This window comes from Chinchilla lanigera, unplaced genomic scaffold (assembly GCF_000276665.1).
Source record: "Chinchilla lanigera isolate Chin_1 unplaced genomic scaffold, ChiLan1.0 scaffold00021, whole genome shotgun sequence".
Classification (NCBI taxonomy): Eukaryota; Metazoa; Chordata; class Mammalia; order Rodentia; family Chinchillidae; genus Chinchilla; species Chinchilla lanigera.
In genome coordinates, this window is record NW_004955422.1 from 6,057,040 (window position 1) to 6,079,985 (window position 22,946).

Consider the following 22,946-nt stretch of genomic DNA (forward strand, 5'->3'; position numbering starts at 1 on the left):
TTTTTTTTTTTTTGCAAAATGAAAGTCACATTCTCCACCTTACCTCCAAGAACTTGTTTAGGAATATATTTATCAATAAATATAATTGGTTGGGGATTTCAAATACTTAGAGAACATGAATTTAAGCCTTCAAGGTAGATTCAGTAACAACATCGTAAAATGCTAAGTATTTCCAGAGTCATTTCACCCTTAGAACTTCTATTTTAGTCTCTTTCTGTCCTTTTACTCCTCATCCTCTCATTTCTTCCAGTTCATTCTTTTGCTTTCTTGCCTTGACACTTTTGGCTGTGTTTCTGCTTACCATTAATGTGGTAGAGAAATACCAGGCACAACATCTGGATTCATTTGCAAAGTTACAGAGAAAATAATGGCTTAGTGATCACCACAAGTTCTGCCCTTCATGTCCGTTCAACACATCAGGTGCTTGATAATTAGACAAACTGACAAGTTCTGCTAGACAAATGGAGAGCCATCAATAGACATGGATAGAGCGAAATTGTGTTCATAATTCTGTGAAGTGACCAGAATATGAATAGCAAGCACAGTGACCCAGGATACTGCACATCTGAGAAGCAGCTTGTTTTTTCTGGCCTTCTGGCTTTAGAGTAGTGATTTTTAACTATGTATTCTTATAAAATAAAAGCTATATCATTTGCTTATTTTAAAACTCAATCAATCTGGAGAGTGTGGTTACTTTGGTGGGTAAAAGAGTTAGTTGAAACTTAGGAGTTTCTGATGAAAGACTCAGTCAGTCTTACCATTCACGAAAGCAAGGCAAAGCAAGGCAGCACCACTCAAATTTTGGAACCCCTAACGCATCTCTGTGATAGAGGAAAGAGGGAGAAAAGAAAAAGGAGGAAGAGAAGGATGAAGTGCAGGGAGAAGGAAGGAGAGATGGAAGTTGAGAAGGATAGAGAAAAAGGAAGGAAAAAAACAGATTCACAGTTCATTCTCTGCAGCTGAGTAGAACAGCAAATAGTATTAGATGCTTTTCTTTTATGTCACACCAATAACATATCCGTATGTTTCTTATGTAAAACTATAAACCCAAGTATCACCCACAGTGGCAGCAACAATATATGCTGCATTCTCTTTGAACGGTTTATTCTAAAATTTGATGGAGTCTGCAATAATAAATTCTGCATACAGCAAGGAGAGCTTTAAGAAAAAAGTTGTGATCTAATTGATTTTCCTGGCACTTTTCCTATAGTTCCCAATTATCTTTGTGTATCCAGAATGTTTGGGACTTCATGGTTAAAGTAGCTTATAGCTTTACCAAGGTGAAACACATTAATACTCTGCTTAAATGTGCCCAGAAATACACAGATAGTGAATATGAGCAATGAATTATTGTATTCATCACTTATGTCCCTCCAATTAGAGAAGTCCGTAGTGCTATAGAGGTCAGGGTGCTGCGATAATGAATGGAGTGTGTTTTATTCCTCAAAAGCATACACTGCCCATGAAAAGAGATAGATACCTATACTTTTTCACATTTGAAGCACTCAATCTAATATATTAATTTGAGATTAACTTAAGAGCATTTCATTGCTAATACTGTTCTTACTGTTTTAGGCTAATTGAGTATCAGGGGTATCAGTTGAGTTTGGTAGGATTCTCAAGCCTGTTACATGATTCTTTGGCATGACAGCATGAGAAGACATGACAGGTCCCTGATAGGTTGCCGAAGGTTAAATAATTTCTACCAAAAAAACCCAGACAAATATTTTTGTTACAGTAAAAGTGCCAGAAAGATGGAGAAGGATAGGTCATGATGAGTACTAGCAGCTATATAAGAACCATTTGACTTGGCCTAGGAAAAAAAATTCCACTGTGGGTTTGAAATGAACTATTTTCATTGTCAAGGGCTCTAAGAGTTTAAGCGCTAGCCTTGTTGAAAAGATGACACTGCTAAATGTGAGAGTCCCTCTGCCATGTATCTTTTTGCTAGTTGGAGGTGCTACCTAGCCTCACCTACTAACTGTGCCAGTGAGCTATGAGTGCTCCATGTCCCTTTATAAATCTCTCCCAGACAACTTCCTGTTCTCTGTCCACCTGTGTCTTTTGTTATCTCTGACTTGGATCTTAATTCTCTACTCGTCCATGCAATCCTTTCCCTACTCACTAGGCTTCAGAATGTGAGCTTTTAGATGATCACTTTCCCCAAGACTGGGCTTAGATTCATCCTACTCGTGCCTTTAAATTACAAAGAATAAAAGGCCTCAGTGTAAAGTACCTCTCAGAGTCAAGCAGACCTGCTTAGTCTTCAACAACCCAAAGTAACTATATTTTCATTGTCAAGGGCACTTCAGCTGTGTGCGATGAAAAATATGCTGAAGTATTTATGAAGGCCTAGCTGATGATTTCAGGATGCCCCTTCACCTCTTGGAAATGATTTACAGATGCTAAAATGTATAAACAATTTCCTTTTGTGTTTGGTCTCCATTTTATACATTTTAGTGAAGCATATCACAAGAATTCACAGTGAAAACAACCTTGTCTTTTTATCTTGTCAATCCCTCAGCTCTGTTGGTTGACATAATCTCAAATGGATCGCAAATAACCTTCCAGTAGCCTCCGTGCCTTATTCCCCAAGGTGTCTGTGAATGTAGCGTTTCCAAATGAGGCAAAATCTCCGTGTCCTTTACTTTTCTTTCTTTGTATGGATGCAATCTCTTCAGCATTGAGCATGTTATTTGAAACACACTCTTATCTGCCTGTCCTGTATTTATTGTTTTTCTTTCACCCAAAAATTTATCTTACTTTGCATAGAGGTTAAATCTTTTGGTTTCATTTCATTGAATTGTGATTTCTCCCTTTGAAGTAATGGTAGTTAAAAATTACAGGAATACTAAGAAAACACTTTAATGACTAGGACCTACTTTTGAAGTGCTCTGATGATGCTTTCATTCATTTAGGTAGACTTCTTATGTCAAAAACTAGATAACTTCATTGACTAAATAACCATAATTTGCAAATTATTTTGTTTTATGTTTGTCGCTTTTCAATTTAGCATTGTAAAAGTAGCAGATCCACAAAATACATTTTTGCAACAAGTAGAGATAAATTGCTCTTAACTCCATAATCAGAATGTAATATCTCACATAAATATTTTATTTTATTCTTTTAAAATTATTTTTCTGTGCATATTTAGTAGTTATAATCATAAAGGTGCATTGTTTTTCTTCTGCTTTTTTCACTTAACGCATATTCTGAGCTTTTCCCTGATATTATGTATTCACTGTATATACTGCATATTGACTTTTTCTCCCCTTTTGTAAAAGTAAATGTTCAATAAGGTTCACTTTAAACGTAAGCCACTGTGGCATGTTATCCATACATTGAAATATGAAGGCATGTGATTATTCAAAAGTACTAACTTGGTTAGTATGAATAAAATGAAATGCCATCCATTGCAATTCTGTCATTAATTTGTTTCTGTGTAGCTTTTTCTCACTACTTAACATATAATGAGATGCTCTTGATGAAGTCGGCAGTAGAGAAGGAGACTCAAGCCTAGAGAATGATGCTGCCTTTTGAGTGACCAGACTTTTGCCTTAAGGTTTGTTCTGATTTCAACAGGAGCTATTCTACAAAGGCAGGGAAGTCCAGCGATAAGAGAATGGATGGGCACCCCGAGATCAACATGTGGGGAGAACTGTGACAACAGTATTTTAAAACAGTGACCTTGTGTTTATAAGAACAAATCATACACAAGGCAGGGCTGACTAATGCAATCAGCTTGTATTCAGTGTAGGAAGTACTACTTACACACATATTTCTCCTTATTCTACTGGATTCTCACTATGGCTGTTACTTAGACTGAGGTAGCTCACCAGATCATGATCATTAACTTGTTCATCTGTGGTATTTCACTTCAAAATATACAAAAGAAATTAATTCAAAGAATTAGGAGAAGTCTTTATTGTCCTTTGAAGTATTTGCAACATTGATGCCTATGTCTGGAAAATCTAAAATGAAAAGAAGGTAATTTTCTAGTAAATTCAAGCTGCTGCCTCACTCCTCTGCCTAAAGTGAGCATATCCTAAATACGTAAAAGAATGCTTTTTATCTCTGGAGGATAATTATTCTAGTCTTTATAAGAATCCTGAATGTTAAAAAAAAATGTCATAGACCATCAAAAGAGAACTGAGCCTATTGATCTGCAGAAAAATATAATGCTGGGAAAGGTCAGGGTAAGATTCAAATAGGGCATCTCCTAATACATGTCAGATGTGGAAAGTAGCCAAGCTCAGCTATGCTAAATCATCTCATCAATAAACAAAGTCTTTTCCAGAAATCTAGTTTCATTTGATTAATATTTTGGGTCAAGTAAGGGTTGCATTAAAATTCAGCAGATATTTGCCTTGTGGGTGCATTTTTTAATTATGTAGAGTCCTCTTAGCTTGTCAGACAAAACATTAGAACAGATTTAAGGGAGTCCAGGAAGGATGTGCTGTGCTGGGTGACTTTCAAATGCGGTCTCACCAGGCTCCTGGTAGTCTGAAACTGTATGACATTTCTCTATTCACTTTTCACCAACACACTTATTTGCATATCTTAAGCAGTTAAGATGTTTGTCTAAGTGGCTGGGAAGAAAAGAGAAGGGGATAATGTACAAAAGGATTTTTGCTAGAGATTTAACTGACATATGGCAGTAGTCTCCCTTCCTGCGCTCAGTTAAGAAGGGACACATATGGCTGTTGGTTCACTTCACTGAAAAAAAGGAAGCCAGTACTGACCAGGGAAGACTCTCATGGTTTGAAGACGGAGTGAGCGCAATTCTAATGCAAGAATGTATGACCTACATGATCTTGTTCAGTCCCTGTTAGTAATTGTGATTTACCTTTTATCTAATCAAAACATTAACTGGATATCTCCTTCCTACCAGGCATTATTCCAACTGGTGTAAATTCAGCAATCAAAGATCCAGAACCTTGTCTCTCATAGAGATTGCTATTATGTACTTTTAGGGCTATTAAGTTGATCAAGCTAGAGCAAGCACTTATATCTCCTTGCACAGAGCTTGGTACAGAATATATACTCAGTAAATGTTAATTACTCAATTTTTTCCAGTATTCTACTTTTTTTAAAAAAGTGAAGAAATATTGTAAAGCAAACTAATGGGACTTTTGCACATTTTTATTTAATGTCTTTCTGTCAGATGTAGGCTTATTAAGCTCTAGGCAAGATAAAGTACCTTTCTTTTTAAATGAAATACGCTCTATCCATTCATTACAATGTCAAACATCTATAGTGACCTGGTGAAGAGGTCAAGGAATGAATCACACTGAAGTGTAAAGAGACAGGCAGTGGTGAGGGAAATACAGCCAGGAGGATCCATCCAGTCAAGTACAGAGAAAGTTGAGCTGTCATTTGTTTCCATGTGGAAATGCTGGCTCAGTATTGTAAATCCTAAATTTACAAGCAGAGTGTGAAATAAGTTGGTTAGGTAAAACTTTCACATTTTTTAGCATAGGTAATTATTAATAAACAAACATAACTGTGCAGTACACACAGATGTACGCACAGAGAAATATAATTTCTGTGCATATCCAGTAAATCTAGACTACATGCTGCATGTTTGTGACCCTTAGTCTACTGGGAATTTTGGTCATTTACTACCTACAGTCGGGCTGGGGATTTAGGTCAGCGGCAAAAGAGCCTGCCTGGCAAGCGCGAGGTCGTGAGTTCGGTTCCTGGAAAAAAAAAAAAAAAAAAAAAAAAAAAAAACAAACAAAATACTACCTACAGTCTTGATGATTACTAAATCTGAACTACATCACATTACCTCCTCTTCAAAGCTCTTCATCATTCCTCTATTTTCTGGAGGGGGCAATGATCCATTTGGTGAGGATTTATAATTGTGTCTAAAACTTCCTAAAAATACAAAGTGCTGGAACCCAATTTCCACTTACTATTTAGAATATTTAGGAATGTACCAAGGAATCCAGACATTAATTATTCTCACAGGTGGTAAGCATTCTCTGATGAGGAGCCAGGCACAAGAACTATTGACCTGAACAATACAGGGCCATTTTGTTTTAGGGATACAAGGACCTTTCCTACCTAGTTGTCATGGTGCATTTCTTAGTACTTCCTCATATTCACTCTCTGCTCTTTGCTTTATTGAAATGGTTACCCATTTTCAATGCCTGCTCCTTAAACATAGCATCTTGTTTATTTCTTTCCTGCCTTCTCTCACAGAAAACCCTATTCATTTGTCAAGCACCAGAAAGTTACCCTTTCCTAATGCCTCCTATGCTGTCCTACAAGACCTAGGGTATTTCCTTTTTTGCATTTGCAAAGCACTTTGGTTTACCTGAATTAATGATACCTGGCACTGAGATTTCCCTTTGCTTTTTCCCATGCGTGTTTTCTCAGTCACACAGCCTGCAGTATATGTTTAATATCTAGTAAATGTTTGATGAAAAAGAAAAAGAGAAAGATAGAATAGTAATCTTAGTATAGAACAGCAAAGGTAGTGAATTTTACTTATTTTACACTAATTTCTGATTGTATCAGTGGGGGGGTTCAGTTAAGAAAAAGAAACTGCATTGGAGCTGATACCTTCGTTGCTTAATTTGGAACAATTGTATTTAACATCACGATTGTGTACATGGATATTTGAACTAAGACAAAAGGAATTCATTTTACAAATTGATTTTTATAATTTTATTATCACTGTAGGAATTCATACATCTGGGAGTGTTGTAAGTTATAGCATACCCAGAATTAATATTAATTATTTTGTTTAGAGAAATCCAGATCTGTGTTTTGAAGTTTCAGTCTCAATTTATGCATGACCTCCTCGGTGACCGCTAGGGAGGTGGCGGCCAGACAGGGAATCAGGAAGGTGTTCAGAGAATCCTGTTCAGTCAAGCTAACACCGGAAGACATTGACAGTCTGTAACAGTAGCCAGAGACCAGACAGCTTTATCGATGTGTCATCAGGCTGAGAAGAAAAGGCACCTCAGCGGGGGTGACAGAGACATGTTCTGTATGTTCATCGATCCGCAGTCTCCCATGGAAAACTCCACCTATTTCTGAATGCCTTCAGTGGTTTTATTGATGCAGGTTTTACCAGATGAGAAGGAAGTTGGAGTCTCCACATATATTTTCCATATCATGTTAGGAATTGAATGCCTACCTACATGGTGCAGGAAAGGAGGGATATTGTGCAACTCATCAAATCATTCTGGGTGGGTCACTAGCGAAAATTGCCAAACCTCAGATATCGAGGGGAGGGCTATACAACCTGCCTTCAGGACATGGTGTGCAGCTGCTATAACAAGATTCCTGGGATCCTCTGTAACTGAAAATCTTCACTGCAGCAGGAGATGGAACTTGACCCGGGGAACTAGTCATTGGAGCAAAACTGTCATCCAAGGAGATGATGTGGAAAGCTGATAGAGCTTTAATACATGTCTAGTTAGTGCCTGGGTATATTTATGAAGCAGCTGAACGAGGGCATGTCAGTAGAGCATAGAGTCATAGGCCTCCAAAAGACTTTGAGAGGTTATGTAATCCTTTCTCCTGTATTCAAGTAGGAAAATCTTGCTGTGGAAGGGAGGGAAAAAGAAATCTTCAAAATCTATAGATTTATAAAACAGTTATTTTCACTATTACTTATAAATTTAACATATTTTTATATATGATATTCATTTATGATTACTTTTTATCATTAGATATTAAGTTCATAATTGGGTTTGTATGAAAACAATACATTCAGAAATTAGATTCTGACTTACCTTGGAAATATATTTTGAAGTCAGAACAACCAGCACTTTTGATGGATTGAAGACACCTGAAAAGGACAGAAAAGATTCAAAGATGTCTCTTATGTCCTTTGCTTGTTCTAGTAGGTGGGAAATAATACTGTTTTCGCGAAATATGAAAAAACAAAATAGAAAAAGAATTTCAAAAAGTGTCAAGAGTTCTGTTTCAGCCAGATTAAACTGGTGATGCCTCTTAAGTAGGTAACAGAAGAAGTACAGTAAACAAGAGTTTATTTGCATGTGAACACTCATCAGTTGCAACATTATGTTATCTTTTTTGTTTGTTTGTTTGTTATTTTTTTTTCTGGTACTGGGAATCAAACTCAGGACCTTGCACTTGGCAGGCAGGCTCTGTGCCACTGAGCTAAATCCCCAGCCCCAATATTATGTTATCTATGGAGTTATCTATGTTGTTTCATGTCTTTTATGTGAATAAGAATCAGTGCTTCCTCTGGGTTGTCAGGGCTTGGGGATACAAAGACCCAAAACTTTACAATACCATTTGGATTACATTTCAGTGAATTTCTGGGCACCAAATGCAAATTCAGACCTGACTACCTTAATTCTAGTCTATCTGATTTTACAACTTGGATAATCAATCATGAGATAAGCAGATAAGCAGTTTTCTTTTAGGGTCTTTCTCAGAAATCTTAAGCATCAGCAAAGGTTCTTAGGTCCCAGGTATTTTCTCTCGATCTTCTTTGAACTTTACCTTTGTCCATGTTTGGTGCATAACTAAGTAAAAAAAAAGATAATTTTCTGGCTGAGTTAGGTTTCTTGTCCTGTTGATTATGTTAAGGAAATTTGAAGAAGGAAAAGAGAGAGGATAATATTCTTAAAAAGTGAGGGGTCACTGGGAGAAAGTGTTTGGGAAAATTCTGAATTATGTATAACAGAGAAATCTTAGAGAGTAAAGAAAAAAGCTAGAGCTTCTATCTTGGAATGAAAGGCTTACTATTTTCACCTAGAACAATTTGTACTTACTGGGCTGGCAATTCAGTCACTTTGGAAGGCTCTTGTTTTCTATGGGACTGGAGAGCACAAGATGTGGAGAGCAAAACTCAATTTAAAGAAAACTTCAGCAGCTGAGCAAATGATATAACATGCATTGCCAGGACTTTCGACAGTGGGTAGGAACCACATCCAAGATGAACTAAGAACCTCCAAGCCAGAAATTCAGAAAGCATCACCTTCGACTTAACGGTAATTGCAAATTACCAGCTCGAGCAGAAGAAAACTCCCGTTGCTCCCACAGCTCCCAGTGCTGTGGTGCAGCCAGCGTCTATGCTTCGGGGAAGAACATTGCCAGCTCTCTTCCTGGGAAGTCCCTAGGTTCCCAGTTGGCCAACAGTGTCACTTTGCACCTCACTGTTAGTTAACGGAAACGCTAAGGGCAGATTCTTCCTTTGGGTTGAAATAATGCTCTGTGCTGCACTGGAAATTTTTAAGGAAGAAAAACCTCACCTTGATATTGGTAGGATTTCATAATTCCGCAATCCAGTAATCATGCCAAAATGTGTGGGCAACAAATCAATAGTTTTCCAGGAAAATTGACTAACACCCTGCTTCACAGTGAACCCTTAAAACAAAACAATTACATTCCAGTATTTTAGAGCAAAAAAGGAGCCGAAAGTGACAGTAATATGTTCCATCCAGATCCTGTTATCTACAGCAGGGGGACAATAATAGCTTTTATAAATGCACAGGGCCAGTGTTTCCTGCTATTGGGATCACTTTGGCCTTTATCCGCCAGCTTATACACATCCTTTCTGCCTTATCATCTTCAAATCATTGTGTTCATGTGATGCTTTTACACTGTCACACTGCTGCTGTCTAAGTTCTGAGTGCCAGATTCTCAGTGTGGGACTCACAGTTAAATGAACCGAAATGTAAAGTCATTACTTTCTGCCTTTTGGTCTCCAGTGACTCGTGCAACACAATGGTTTTCTGTTTGATATTTGTAATAGAAATTGTAGATGTCATTGAGAAAAGGAAGAGAGAAGTATTGTGGAGAAGAACCTCTAAAGTAGATGTAACATCCCAACTTGAAATTTTTAACCGTGACTGCTGTCAAAAAGAGAAGTAAAAAACTATCAGTAGAAAGCCTAAGTAGTTTCAACTCAGTAGCATTCACATTAAAAAAATTGCACACTTTTAATTGTTTTATCATAAGCAGATGACTTTAATGAGTGCTTCAAAAAACTCAGACCAATAATTCATCTGAAACTTCTCTTAATCCTTAAATGAGAATGAAAAGAGTCAATGTAATATATAACCAGGTTCAAAAAATGTTTAATAGGGACATCAAGGTAATCTAACTGGATTCTTTAACTTGATGATGCCACAATTTAAAAGCAAGAGTTAGAGAAAAAAAGTGAAAACCTAACACATGCCCTATATTTCACAGTTCACTGAAGCAGACCAGAAGATACTATCTCTAAGACAAATATGTGCCTCGACAAGCCAGTTAAAGATTTGTTGCAGTATACCTGCATCACATAAATTAATACACACAATATGTAATGTGGACTCACAAATACTTAATCAACTTTTTTTTTTAATTTCAGTGGTCGTAGTGCTTTGCTAAGTGTGTCAGATCTCATGCAAGGTCTCTAGTATGTAACTTGTGGGATGCCAGTATGGATGCTTTGAGAAGGAATAATTGCACACATATTTCATATTCTTTTTCTCCCAAGTTCTTTCTTTGGCAGTTTAGGACAAAACATCTTCATGGTAACTCTAGATTTTAGAAAGATATTGCATAAAATCTTTCAATATCCCTGTGATAAATGTAGACAAATTGGATGTAGGGCTTAGTTCTAAAATGATGTTGTCCCAATCTCAAAGTCTGTTAAACAGATCAACTTTCTTTTCTTTTTTTTTTTTTTTTTTTCTGGTACTGGGAATCGAACTCACGACCTCACGCTTCCCAGGCAGGTGAGGTGCTGCTGAACTAAATCCCCAGCCCCAAACGGATCAACTTTCACTTGATTTCTTAGTATTCTACTAAGATCAACAGGTAAAAGGCACACAATACAATTTGATTGCTTTTAAATATAATAAAGATTCTTAAGAGGTAATGAACATCCCTTCACCAGATGTATTCCAAGAGGTAACTTACAAGTGACAAAGTTTGAGAAAATCTAACCCATAGATCTCAAAATATTTGGCACAAAAGTCTTTTACTTTATAAAAAATAACTTTGGGGAAAAATGCATTTTGTGTATATTTTGAAGAAAATGAAACTAAAGATTTTTAGGAACACATTTAATTCACTTAAAAGTATCAATAGTAATCCTATTATAACTTAAAATAAGTACCATGATTTTATGAACATTCCTAATCTCAATAAAATTTAGTGAAAAGAGCAGCATTATTTTTCATTCATCTAGTTCGACAGAAGACAGCTAGATTTTCTAACCTCATTCAGATGTATAGTTTTATTTAAGGCAATAAAAATCTGCTGTCACACAGACGCACAGTTTGCATATAAGCACTTCACATATGAATAGGCTATTTAAATAATTGTGGATATGTGAAAACTCAATAAGTGAGAATATGGGATCAATGAACTTTTTGTTTTGCTTTTATTATAAAGTATTGGCATCACTTGTACTTTTGGGGGGGTCTTTTTGATACAGGGTTTAACGGTGCAGTTCGGGCTGGGCTTGAACTCACTTTTGTAGCCCCTTTTGGCCTTAAACTCACAGCAATCCTCCTGCATCAAGCCTCCCTAGTTCTGGGATTACAGCATAACTTGCACTTTGATTCTTTATTTCTGTGTGATTTAGTAACATCATGCTTTAGTAATTTGGAAAATGTTGGCTCACCGAGTTATACAGATCTTACAAATACTAATTGAATTTACTATACAGTATCAAGAATTTCATTTATTAATGCCACTATTCATTCCCTCAGAAAATTCTCTTAAGTACTGAGAAGCTGTCAGCTCATCTAAAATACATATGTTTATCTGAAATATCAAATTTTATCATGGATCACTAGTAGTGTTTATTATTTTCTTCACACTGACAGTGCTCACTTTGTTAACCTTTGAAGGAAATACCTGCAAATACCCATATCCAAGAGATCACAATTTGTATTTCCGTCATTTTATCAAGTAAAAATGGTGTTCCATGGTAAAAGGGCCTAGTTCAATCACAAATGTGGTTTTATTCCTAGACAATTATTGTACTGTCATATGCAGAAAAGTCACTTCTTTTGTATTGTACATTTCATCATACAAAATATTAAAAAGGTGTGTACTCAAAGGTGAGAGTTTAATGAAATTAGTTTTCTAATGTTTCCTCAAGGAAAATAATTGGTGAGGCAGGCATTGATTTTGTTACCAGCATGTGGGTTAAAATCTTGATTATTATTTTAGTTGGTGCCACTTCCTTGAATCCTGCTGAACCACAATTAAATTCACCTATCAGAGCTGTAGCTCCACCAGTGAAAGTGTCACAATTATTAAAAAGACAAAGAAAGCCATTGCATCACTCTCAAAGCCATTTTCACCTTGCAGAATCCCAAAGCAGGCTGAGGGATGCTCAGAGCTCCACAAATGAGGCTTTGAGAACCACTGATTTAGTGAGTACTGACGCATATTCTGAATTTAGACCACATTTGGTCAAATTCTGGCTTCTCAACATAGAAGTTGTATGAAATTGGGCAAGTTTCACATTTCTGAGCCCATTTCCTCATCTATAAAGTTGAGATAAGCCTAAAAATGGTCACATAGGGTAGCTGTGAAATTTTAAAGACCAAACATTGTAGACCAAACAACACAGTAGTTAAGTACAATTTATTTTGATATATTTCACTACTACGGTGATAATAATCCAGTTATTGTGCTTGTAAAATAGAGTTAGGTTGTGTGACTTGTTCCAATTTAATATTAGAATAGAATATCTTTAAGATATATTCAGTGCTAAGATTCTCTGTTTAGTGCTGTTTTATTTTTTTAATTTATTTTAAAAATCAAAGAAGGAAAAAATTAACAGACATCCATTTACCAGATAGCATAAGAACAATACAAACAATACAAAGTTACAGACAAAGTGGTAGGCAACTAATAATGGTTGTAAAATTTGTGAGACTACTGCTGCTAGAGATATTTATGAGGTTAAATCTCTCACATCCCCAAAATCCACCCAAGAAAACACATCAGTTGAGTAAAAAAGTGAGCATATGTGCAGAATCTGTTTCAAACATACCCTTTCTAAACAAACACAGTATATAAATTTTTCCCATGTACTTGCTTGCTGACATACTGTTGTCTGGTTTCTAACTTTTTACAGGGCAACACAGAGGTGAATGGGGAGGGTTAGGGTAGAGGGGAGCTGTGAACCCTGGATTTGGGGATTTGAATCCAAGATGAGCCTCTTATTGCATTTTGCTCACCATTTTGAATGTCAGTTTCTCCCTGATATTATGTGTAGGTACTTCATGGTTCATGTGTGAAGATTCTCAGTTGCCAAGTGCCTAGAGCTGTGGATTGTACAAAACCATGCCTGGTGTCTTTTTAAAACTGCTCCCCTTTTTTTTCCTTTTTTTTTTTTTTTTTGTGAGAAGAGATACCATGCTTGGCAAGCTTGAACAAGTCTAATGAGCAATTTATATATTGTTTTCAAGTTTGCCTGAATGCACCCTAGATTTAAGGCTTCAAAGTTAAATCAGCTCCGTATACATCCTTTGAGGCACAAAGTTAAAAGGTAAATGTGGCTTTAGACACATTATTAGTGAGCATAACTAATAATTACACATAACTATATGGAGGTGTAAGAGAAGAAAAGGTAGTATATTTGAAATATTTGACTGCCACTAAGCTTTAGATACTGATCAAGATAACCCATTCTGGTCCTGATGGATGGAGATCCGAATCAGTGTAATCATTAAACATTCCTCACTGGGTCACCGAGGTTTCAGCCAAGTAGAATAATCATAACATTCGCTGTGGACTCGGCAAAGCTATGTGCAGGCATGTCAGTGAAATCTAAGTTCAGAAGGAGTGGGAAAGTTGTTTTTATCGGTTGCTGGCTACTTCCTTGTATCCACAGCCAATATTAAGAGAATAATTTCCAGAGGGAAGTGCAAAAGTTCAGGGGATTATACACAGGGGTTCTATTCTGTCTTTGGCTTCTTATAAACTTAGTCTGAGTAACTTGAAGAACCAGGCTGTATTATCCTACAAGACAAAAGGTGTATTCCCTTTGAAACTCACCTTTGTAATTCAGAGCCAAAGTACCTAGTTGTACAGCTCGGGCCATGAGATGGGGAGTGAAGGACTATAATTGAAAATGATGGTGAGGAAAATATCACCATCTCACTCAACATAATTCTTGCTGGGGAGCTTATGAATCATGGCTGCTAACTTCACTTAAAAATGCTTCCCTCCTGTGAGAAGACCCTGCAGGTGCCAATATATCTATGGAGGAACCAGCTGGGCTTGATCCTGTCCTGAAACTCCTCAAAAGCCTTGTGAGGTCAGTCACCATTGCAAAATCTCCAAGCATTGATCCTCACAGAGGCAGGAAGAGTTCAGCCGGGTTTTATAATCCCACAGGAGTCAGAGGCACTGGCACTTAGCAAATCCTCTTTTAATTTGCTCACTGAGAAAATTCAATTGAGACTTCATTAATAGAACAGAGACCAGTGGGGCACCATTTGTGTGATCTGTCTCTGAGCTATCATAGTGTTTTCAAGGAGTCCTTGTGATGTGCAGAATTATACTTCTTTACTTCTGAAGAAAGATCTGTGAAAAGCTCATACTCCTTTTTTTAAAACAAAAAACAAGATTATTTGTAAAAAAAATCTCCATTACCCCCTTGCACCTGCTGAGTGGTCCTTACAGCAATAGATGACCAATTAAGCAATGCCAAAATTCCACCTTGAGATATCAGATTCAATTCAGAACCACCGAAGGACATTAGAATCATGCCCAAATATGCCTGGTGCAGAGCAGGGATATCTGAAAAGTGGTTGAAAAACATACTAAAAATTAAAAGATGTTTGAAAACCAAACTGGTGAAAGCAAATCAAAATTCAGACTTTTGGTATGTTAGGCAAGAGAATAAACTCTCAGTGTCTGCACTCTCATCTGTAAAATCGGGCTACTATTACTTTGTGGCTATTTGATAATTAAATGTTTGGTTTACACCAAGAGTTTGGCAACTTGAAGTGACTCGCTGAGACAGTGCCTTTCTCTTTTTTGTGAACATGATCAAAAGCTCGGTCTTCTGTCAGGAACTGTGAACTAGAACCTCACCAGGGCCACAATCTAGATGTGTAGCTCTGGGAGCATCCCGAACTTCTGACCTCTGGTTTTGTTAGATAGAACATTACATACTAATGATATCTACCTGTATTAGAGTGCTCTTGTGAAAACCACAGATAACAGTGTACAAAACACACTTAAGAGTGTGCCCCAGAGAAAACCACCCAGATCATAATATGGCTGATGTTACTAACTCTGCTAAGCTGAAGGCAGGCGTCAGAGGCAGTCTGTCCTTTGCATCATTATGTTTTGATGAATTAGCAACTTTCTCATTTTGATTACTTCTGCATTTTATGCTTAGGATGATTAAAAGAAAATACTACATTTTTCTCTATTAACTATGTAGATATTTACACAAACATGCACATGCACACGTATGCACACACACACACACAATGTCATGGACTGCAGTATGATGCATAAAAAAAACCACATGGGCAGTCATATAAAAATGTAGCACATAAAATTATGCATAGTAAATAATACTTAGATGTAATAAATAACACTTCCTGGTTTCCACATTTAGTATGTATATTATACTTTTATGGTTATTTAAAAATATATGGCTTCTATCTGTAGAATAAATACACCTACAACAGTTTCATGCATTTTATGTTTACTGTGTTTCTTGATTGCACCAAAGTCTCTTTATTGTTTTTTAAACTAATTTTATTGGCATGTTTACATAATGATCACATTCATCATAGGGAATTTGTACCTGTATAGGCTATAGCTTGAATTTCCCTTTTTTTCCCCATTCCTTCCCCTCCCTTAAATCCCTCTTTCCCTCATTTACAAAAGCTTTGTTTCTATTTTTCCTTCTATTCTTTTTTCCTTTTTTCTCCCTTCCACCAGATCCCCTTCTCATTTGGACATCTTCTTCCTATTTCACAATGTCTAACATTCATTTTGGTCACTATTTGCACTTATGGTTTCTCACACCAGAGAAACTATGTGATGTGTGAACAAGTGTATCTGATTTACTTCACTTATTAGTATTATCTCAAGGTACATCCATTTACCAAGAAATGTCTCAAGTTTATCTTTGTTTGAGACTAAGTAGTACTCCATTGTTTAAAAATACTACATCTTTTTCTCTGTTCATCAGATTTGGGGAGTTTGTGCTCTTTCCAAGATTTACCTGGGTTAAGAGATAAACTGTGTTACTAGAAACCTGGGTGTGCATATATCACTGTGTTATGGTGCTTTTAACTTTTTCAGGAAAATACCAAGAAGGGGAATATCTGGGTCAACTGAAACTTCCATACTGGCTGCAACAGTCTACACTCCCACCAACAGTGCAGAAGGGTTCCTTTTCCCCACAGCCCTGTCAGCAACTGTTATTGATTGATTACTTCATAATAGCCATCCATTCTGGTTTGAAATGGAATCTCGGAACTGTTCAAATTTGGATCTCTCGAATACCCAGTGATGATGAACATCTTTTTCATATATTTATTTTTCATTTGTTCTTCTTCATCTGAGAAGTGTGTATTCATCTCAAATGCTGATGTTTGCACTGGGTCTTTAAATTTAGGGTTCTGATTTTTGTGAGCTCTTTATATATTCAAAATGTTAGCTGGTAAAATTTTTCCCACTTTGTGGGTTGTCTCTTCATTCTGTTGTTGGTTTCTTTTGTAATGCAAAGGCTTTTTAATAAGATGAAATCCCAGTTGTTATTCATGATATTTCTTGTGTCTCTGGTGTTTTGTTCTTAAAGACTTTGCCTACATTTACATCTTCAAGAGTTCTACTTATTCTATCTTCCAGCAAATTTAGTGTTTCTGTTTTAATATTTAGATCTTTGATCAATTTCTTTTTCTAGTTTAAAGAAAATAGGAAAAAGAACAGTAGCAAAATACAAACAACACAAAGCAAGGACATTATAAAAGGTACAGTGTTTCAAACTAAATGATAGGGATTAACAGTGGTTGTAATATTACATGTTGTTATCTTCAACGAAGTTGCTCAGATTAGCAGATGCAAGAATAGAAGACTGATCAAATCATTAAAGCAAAACGAAAATAATAATTTAAAAGAACATTAGAGACAATACATAGTGTCACTAGGCAGGATCTTAGGAATTCCCAATGGATATCATACTGCAAATTTTTGTCATCACATAAATTGCTCAGATTACCAGATATAAGCATGCAAAATTGTCAAAAATATTTTTTAAAAATTTAATCGTTAACTGTTCCCCTCAACAAACCATCAGACACCAACAGTACAGTTATGTAACTGATCTATATTTATATATATGTATATATAATGCCTTAGTACTTCCTTTTTCTTCTTTCCCTCATCTCAGTTGTTCCTTCCTTTCAGCAACTTCTTTCCCTTTCTTATTATCTATTGTTCATTTTGGGTTTTGTTTACTTTTTCATGTTCTTACACCAGGGAGACAATATGATGTTTAATCACGATGTCTGATTTATTTCACTTACGAGTATGGTCTCTAGTTGGGTCCATTTGCCTATAAAAGCCTTGAGTTTATCTTTTTTTATAGCTGAGTAATACTTCATTGTACAGAAATACCACATGTTTTTATTCATTTCTCGGTTGATGGACATTTGGGTTGTTTCCAAGATTTAGCTATAACAAATTGCACCACTATAAATATGGGTTCACACATATTATTGTGGTATGATGTGAATTCTTCTGGAAATATACGCAGAAGGGGAATAGCTGGATTAAGTGGGACTTCTCATCCTAGTTTTGTGAGGAATCTCCTGACTGATTTCCACAGTGGTTTCACCAAGCTTAGTTTAGTCTGTGGTGACAGATATGGGTCTAGTTTTAGTCTTCACCATTTGGGGAACCAATTTTTCCAGTACTGCTTATTAATGAGGCTATCATTCTTCTAATGAGGGTATTGGACCCTTTGTCAAAGATAAGAGATGAGGTGGCTGAGTATATTTGGAGTGGTTTCTGTGTCTTTATTCTGTTCCATTTATTCTTGGGTCTACTTTTTGTTGTTGGTGGGGGTGTTTGTTTGTTTTTTTTTTTTTTTTCCAGTACCATGTTTTTATTTTTTGTTATCTTAGTAACTTTGTGGAATCATTTCAAATCAGGCATTGTGATGCCCCCTGCCTTGCCCTTGTTTCCTAGAACTGCTTTTGTTATTCTAGTTCTCTTTTAATTTCAAATGAATTTTAGTATTCTTTTTACTAATTTTGTGAAATATGCTATTGTATTTTGATTGGGATATCATGAAATCTGTATAATAATTTTGGGAGTATGGCCATTTTAACTGTGTTGGTTCTTCCTGCCCATGAGAAAGGGATATCATTACATTTTCTGATATCCTTTTAGATCTCCTTTGAAAGACATCTATGATAAGCCAACAGCCAACATCATAGTAAATGGACAAAAATTGACAGTTTTCACTTTAAAATCAGGAATAAGACAGGATGTCCACTATCACCATTTTTTTTAAATTATTTTAAGGATAAAAGAACAAAAACATATTAATAAATACACCTTACCATTCTTAATATACCTCTGAAAACATTAGGTAGAGCAATCAGACAAGAGTAAGAAATAAAAGAAATAAGAATAGGAAAGGGAGAAGTCAAATTACCAGTATTTGTGGATGACATGATACTCTACATAGAACCCCAAAATTCCACCAAAAGACTTGTAGATTTCATAACTAAATTCAGTAGTATAGCTAGATACAAAATCCATACTCAAAAATCAATAGCATTCCTGTACATAAGTAACAAACTCATTGAGAGATAAATTAAGGAAATTTTTCACACCTTTCAAAATACCATCAAAAATAAATGAAATACTTAAGAATCAATCAGTGGGCTGGAGATACAACTGAGCAGCATAAGTGACTGCCTGGCAAGTGCAAGGTGCTGAGTTCGATTCTCAGTACAAAAAAAAAAAAAGAATCAATCAACCAAGGATGTAAAATACCTTTATACTATTTTTTTTAATTTTTTTTTTTTTTTTTTTTTGGTTTTTCTCCGGTACCAGGAACCGAACTCATGACCTTGTGCTTGCCAGGCAGGCGCTTTGCCACTGAGCTAAATCCCCAGCCCCCTTTTTTTAATTTTTGATTTAAGCTCATGTTGTTTTATTCATCAAAGCCGTAGGCTCTTCCACATTTATATACCAGATAGCCTAAGTGTTTTTAAAGTATATCATCTATGTCTAAATACACCCCATGACATTCACACCACGATGAAATTGCCTAACACTACTTTTTCATGGATGATTTTTTAAGCAGTGCAGGTTTCTGCATATGTATATGCAAACACACCCACATTCAATTACAGGTATAAAGTATTTTTTTTAGTGCAATGCCACTGTTCCCAAGGCTAATGGGAAAATGACTTCTAAACTGTAACCTAAACAGTGTTCTGGTTTTATTGTGGTGCAGAAATACAAACAGTGTGCAAGTTTTTCATATTCGCAAAATATTGTATAAAACACTGTTCCTAGGCTGTAATTTTATCATCCCAGCAGCAGTCTTCATTCTATTTCTATTCGATTTGAATTTTTTGCTCCTTAAAGTAACGGATCCGTCATTTCTTTACAGAATTTCTCCCCACCCGATTGAACATAGATGGCCTTTCTGCTCCCACCATGTCCAAAGGTCCTTGAAATAAACCTCTTTTGTGCAATATCACATTAAATTTATTCTTATTTTTAAACAGTTTTAAATTTACTTACAAGTTGCAGATATAATTTCGAGAACTGACGATATACTCTTTAACCGGCTTCACCAATTTTACTTATTTTGGAACATTTATTTTGCCTTTCTGTGTATATGTACCTACGTGCATATACACATATAAACATTTGTACAAATTTATGTATAATTTGTTTCATTTTCAATTGGAAGGTTATATTAACAAATTACAAAATAGTATCCCTATTTCATAATTGAAATTTTATATACCCTCTCTGGAATCTCATTTCTCCATTTGGTTTGAATTTATTGTCTAAAACTCTTGAACATCTTCACTCTTAACCACCGTACAGTTATCAAGCTCGGAGCAGTTAATAATGATTTTATATCATCACATAATTCGCAATGCTTGTTAATTTTTCCAAAAATTTTCTCCATAGCTTTCACTTTGTCATTTTACTCCAGTATTAAATTATATAAACACGATCATGGGAATACCTCACATTTAGCTGCCCTGTCCTGATGTCTTTCATTTTGATTTCTAATTATTTATACTTCATGGTCTTCTCCTTTGGATTTAAGAATTTTTTAAAAAAATTTATACACCTATTTATTATTTTTCCAAAATTATCATTCTATAAAGTGATGCTCCCCTTATCCTTCTGAACACCATTAAAGTTTGAATATTTAATTTATCCTCCAAAGTAGGATCATATATCTATCATGTGTTCTAAGTATTTTTGCAAAATTAAATTAATTGGGATTTAGTTGAATAAGGTGTGCTTTCCACAGTTTCTCAGTCACAATAACTCACATGTCCTACCTACTATGTGTCTTATTTTTATTTATTTTAGTAACTATGTAATGACTCTCTTCCCTCAAATTCAATGGTATGAGGTTAAATAAATATAATTTATAGCACCAGTATTGACATTTATTATCTAATCTTTAATTCTTGTCAAATTCTCCTATGGCATGGTAGAGCCAAGAAAGCCAGATATTTTAGAAGCACTTGCCCTCCTCAGCACCATTTGTGATATTTCAGTCTTAACTTATAGACATGGCAAGAATTCCAGAGTGAACAATATTGTACCCAATTATAGCTACTCCACGTGAAAGATCCTTGCACTGGTACTGTTTTAATCTCTGCACATCCTCCTTTAGGCAAAGCAGCAACCTAGTAAGCAGCTCTAGCAGAAAATTTACTCTTGAAATACTGCTTGTAGATTTCACTGACAGTACCAAAGTCATTTATGTCAAGGAGCAAACCAGTTATTTTTTATCTCATTAAATTCACACCCTGCAGCTTTCAGGATTTAACCCAGGTCTGGCAAAGCTTGCTTGATTTCCTCTGCCATCCCTCCTGTGTAATGTGTCTCCCTGAAGTGTCCATTCCCAGCCGTCCTGAAATGTGAATGTTCCTCTGTACTAACACAGCTTAACTTTAGGGACTGGTGGGCCCTGGGGCTTTCACTGTGCTGATTACCTTTCTGGTCAAGGATTATGTGGTTAATCTTCTCCCAGAGAAGTACCCTGACATCCAACAAACCACTTCTCGCCCTACTCTGGAAGTAAGCATTTTAGGGCAGGGATTATTGAACATTTTGTATTGTAATTCTCTTATTACCTAATGCAACACCCTCACTATAGGTTTATTATTATAAATGAAGAAATAAATGAATAAACTAAGTTGGGAAGATTAGAATAAAAAAAACTAAACCAATTTAGCAATAATTGAAAGAATCATCATTAGTATACCCAACAAATGAAGCCTATTTTTAACAAGACAGAATAAAATTGATTCTTACTTTTATAAAGGATTCTCAGGATCCATGGAAAAGCTCCAGGGAAAATGCTGAGTCATCACAGCTTTGTTCTCACTGGGGTATACAGGAGGAAGGAAGAATGAGTGGGGAGCCTCACAACCGCAGCTAAGTTGAACATGTTGAATTCATTAGAGGAGGGATAAACCCATGGTTGCTGTACAGTAGAAGATCTATTTATTTTTCTTGTCATAGGCTGTTGGAGCAACTTATGAAGGCAAACTTGTAAGTACTAAAACTAAGCATGTCACAAATCTATTTTATTTATTTGTTTATTGTTTGTTTTTTTGTTTGTTTTGAGACAGGGTCTCTTGGTGCAGTTCAGGCTGGCCTTGTGCTCACTTTGTAGCCCAGGCTTGTCTCAAACTTGCAATGGCTCTCCTGTCTGAGCCTCCCAAGTGCTGGGATTATAGGTATGTGCCAACAAACCTGGCACAAGTCTATTTTATAGAGTGCATAGAGCAAAATATATGAAGGAACCATTATTGTTGGAAGTAGGTCCTGTACCAGGGTAACTGTGACCTGTGGAAAACGGGAAAGTGTAGGCAATAATATTTGAGGTAGGATTGAGGAAGGGGTAAGAGGGGAGGAGAGAGCATAACATGAGAATAAAAGCCAGGCATGGTAGCAGATTCCTTCTGTATTCTTAGTACTCCGAGAGGCTGAGGTAGTAGGATCATAAATTCAAGCTCAGCCTGGGTAACACAGCAATTTGGTGAGACCCTGCCTCAAAAACATTTAAAAAGGGATGAGGATATAGTTCAGTTTGAATGAAGATGTGGAGTTTCTTCCCCAATACCACAAGAAAGAAAAAATAATATATGAGGATAACAATACATTATATAAGCTACATGCACTAAAAAACAGGAATATAAACAATGTAAGTCAGGTATTGAATATGGTCAAAAAATAGTCAGACTTAATAGGGGATTTGTAGGATTATTGCATAGGAAGAGAAGCGTAAGTATTTCACAATTAGGTTGATAACTCTAGAGTATTATTCTAAACAGGGTGCTTCTAAACAAGGTGCTGCAACTGGAGCTAGCTCTATTTTCTAGGAAGTATGTTATACATTCTTAGTTCATAAATGGTGAGATGACAATTAAAATGGTTTATTAATCCTTAGTGTCTGCTATGCAAACATTATATGTAATATATATATTATATATTATATATATTACGTATATGTTATATATATGGCTATACTTTTTCTTCTGATTGATATTTAATAGCTAATAAAATTACAGGGAACAAGAAGAGACCTACAATAGCAAAGCAATTCTTGGCAACAAGGGCAAACCTGAGGGCATCACAATCCTAGACTTCAAGTTATACTGCAGTATTATAGTAATAGGAACAGTGTGGTATTCATAAGAAAGCAGATCTATGCATCAAAGAAACAGAATAGGAGAAACAGAAACAAT

At 35.9% G+C, this 22,946-nt stretch overlaps 1 protein-coding gene and 1 pseudogene across 1 annotated transcript in view; one reads left to right on the plus strand and one right to left on the minus strand.

The window, feature by feature from the left end:
* Positions 1-21,200, minus strand: part of LOC102009073 — a 25,828-nt pseudogene extending 4,628 nt beyond the window's left edge.
* Positions 1-22,946, plus strand: part of Lrrc4c (leucine rich repeat containing 4C) — a 1,216,524-nt gene that overhangs the window by 419,390 nt on the left and 774,188 nt on the right. The window lies entirely within an intron of this gene.